The 3,050-nt window shown below is 39.0% G+C and overlaps 1 pseudogene; it reads left to right on the forward strand.

The window, feature by feature from the left end:
* Positions 1–593: 593 nt before the first annotated feature.
* On the forward strand, positions 594–1,072 carry LOC109682004 (large ribosomal subunit protein eL21-like; annotated as a pseudogene).
* Positions 1,073–3,050: the final 1,978 nt, after the last annotated feature.

The raw sequence follows: 3,050 nt of genomic DNA on the forward strand, positions 1-3,050 counted from the left end.
ATCCTAGCAACTTGGGTTGCTGAGAGCGGTGAACAGTTCAAGACCAGCCATGGCAAATAGTTAGCAAGACCCCCATCTCCAAAATAACCAGAGCAAAACAGACAGAAAGTGTGACTCAAGCAACAGAGCACTGCTTTGCGTGCTCAAAGCCCCAAATTCAAAGTCCAGTCACACCAAAAAAAAACAAAAATTCTAATTTACAGAAAGCACACTCCCTTCCTTTTGAATCCCTGTAACACTGCTGAGGCCAGGCTGAAACACTAAATTGCTGTAAGAAATGGCAGGAATATGATGTATTAGGAGCAAAAAGCCCAGGGAGAAACAGAGAGAATACAAGAGAGCATGTGGGTTGCATTATGATTTATCTAGCATATTTTACATCAGTTGACCATTTTAAGAAATCAAGAATTGAAACGACTGGAGCCAGGCATGGTGGTGCACAATTGCAATCCCAGCACACACACATGGGAAGCTAAGGCAGGAGAATTGAGAGTTCAAGGCCAGCCTGAGTTAAATAGTGAGATCCTTCCTCAAAAGAAAAAAAAAAGACAGCCTTTTCAGCTGGAACTGCCATCTTCCAGTAATTCACCAAAATGATGAACACAAAGGGAAAGAGGAAAGGAACCCAATATATGTTTTCTAGGCCTTTTAGGAAACATGGAGTGATCCCTTTAGGCCACTACACGTGAATCTACAAGAAGGGTGATGGAGCTACCAAGGGCATGGGTACTGTTCAAAAAGGAATGCGCCACAATGTTACCACGGCAGAACTGGAAGAGTCTACAGTGTTACCCAGCATGTGTTGGCATTGTCGTGAACAAGCAAGTTAAGAGCAAGAGTCTTGCCGAGAGAACTAATGTGTGTACTGATCATAGTAAGCAGTCTAAGAGCTGAGACAGCTTCCCAAAGCGTGTGAAGGAAAATGATCAGAAAAAAGAAGGAAGCCAAACAGAAAGGAACCTGGGTTCAGCTGAAATGCCAGCCTGCTCCTCCCAGAGAAGCACACTTTGAGAGAACCAGAGGAAAGGAGCCTGAGCTTCTGGAACCTATTCCCCATGAATTCATGGCATGAAGGATGTCAAAAAATAAGAGGCTCTAGACTGTTACAGAAAAAAAAAGAGACAATAGTCAACAGAACAGAAATATACACAATGAAAATTTTCCTATATTGACCTCTGTATGTGTATGACAGTATAAAAAATTAAAATAAAATAAATATTCTAGTACAAAAATGGGAGAAGTATAATTGTTTATTAAAAAGATCTTGTATCTACCTTCCAGTTTGGACTTTGATGTCTTGATTATACACTGATACAATATTTTGTGCAAATAATTGTTCAGTAGCTAATAAATGATTTTTAATAAAATCAGATTAACTGCAAAAGATACAATTTGAGCGATTACAAAATTATAACACTGACATAAGTTTGAATTTTCTTGATTCTTTTTTTACATTTAAAACATATGTTTAGCAATTACATGTCAATTGTAACAGTATTATTCAAATTTGGTCAAATAGTTCATGTATAAACTAAAACTTACATTTAACAAACCAAAATATCACAGCTGTAGTTTACATTATATTTTACTGTCTTAAATTTTAGACATAAATAAAAAGTTTGGGTGGTCATTCAGAATGGCAGGATGAATTAATTCAAATTCTGTTTCCAAGTCTCTACAATTACTATGCTATCTTTGTTTATATTGAATCTACTAGATATGTAATAGCACAGGACTGAAGAGATAAACTGTGCTCAAACTGAATCTGAATTATTCTGAGTCTTTATGAAATGATTCTTTTTTTTTTTTTTTTTTGCAGTGCTAGGAGTGGAACTCATGAATGGAACTTAGGGCCTTGCACCTGCCAGACAAGTGCTCTATCACTGAACTATATTCCCAGCATCCACCCCCTTTTTTTTGGTGGTACTGGAGTTTGAACTCAGGGCCTTGCACTTGCTAGACAGGCACTCTACCACTTGAGCCACTCCAACTGCCCTCCTGAACTCACTCTTGAGATGAATGCATATAGCTGAGTTTATGCGTGATAGTAGCTTACTCGAGTTCTCTCAATTAATTTCCATTTAGAATACCATGATTGGTGTTGGATTGTAGCTCAGTACTACAGTGTTTGCACAACATATCTGAGGTCCTGGGTTCAATCCCCAGCACTGATAAAATAAAACATAAAAAAATACTATTTTTTTTGGTTTGGTAGATACTGTGCTTATTAAAGGATAACAAAATGTGCAGAGTTGAAGCTCTGATGTTCTGAATATACTGCTTGGGTTCTTTTTTTTTTGTGGTACTGGGGTTTGAACTCAGGGCCTATACCTTGAGCCACTCCACCAGTCCTTTTTTGTGATAGTTTTTTTGGTATAGGGTCTCACGAACTATCTTGCCCAGGCTGGCTTTGAACTGCAATCCTCCTCCTCTCTGCCTCCTGAGTAGCTATAGGATTACAGGTGTTAGCCACTGGTGCCTGGCACTGCTGGGGTTCTTTAGACTGGATCTTATGCTAGAAATATATTTTAAGATTTTGGGGTGTCACAAAAGAGAGACAACACAACTCAGAAGTCAATAGGCAAGGCAAAATTTACTTCTGCAGAAGGGTGTACCAAACAAAGAGTCTGCTTAGCCAGCACACTGGGCAGGAAGTTCGCTCGGGTTTTATCTTTAACACAAGTCTGCCCCATCACCCTGATTGAATGGCCTTCAGGATCACAATCTTCATGATTGGCTAATTTAAAAAGAGGGCACCTGGGGCAAGTGACCTTGTGGCAGGGATAGCAAAGATTTACTTGAATAGTTGTCTTAAGCAGTTTTTGAAACAAGGGCACCTGGTGATAACAGGAACTTGCTCAGCTATGAAGAATAGCTCTTTGTTTAAAACAGGAATTTACAGGGTTAAGTGACATCTCACAAGGCACATAGGCAACAATTTGGGTAAGTTTAGCTGACATCTATGCAATGATAATTTACTATACGTTAACCCCTTTGACAAAAAAGACCTGACTTCAGTTGATTCTCAGATCTTAGCTAGCAGACTCAGA

The sequence above is a fragment of the Castor canadensis genome, chromosome 3 (genome assembly GCF_047511655.1).
Source record: "Castor canadensis chromosome 3, mCasCan1.hap1v2, whole genome shotgun sequence".
In the NCBI taxonomy this organism is placed as follows: Eukaryota; Metazoa; Chordata; class Mammalia; order Rodentia; family Castoridae; genus Castor; species Castor canadensis.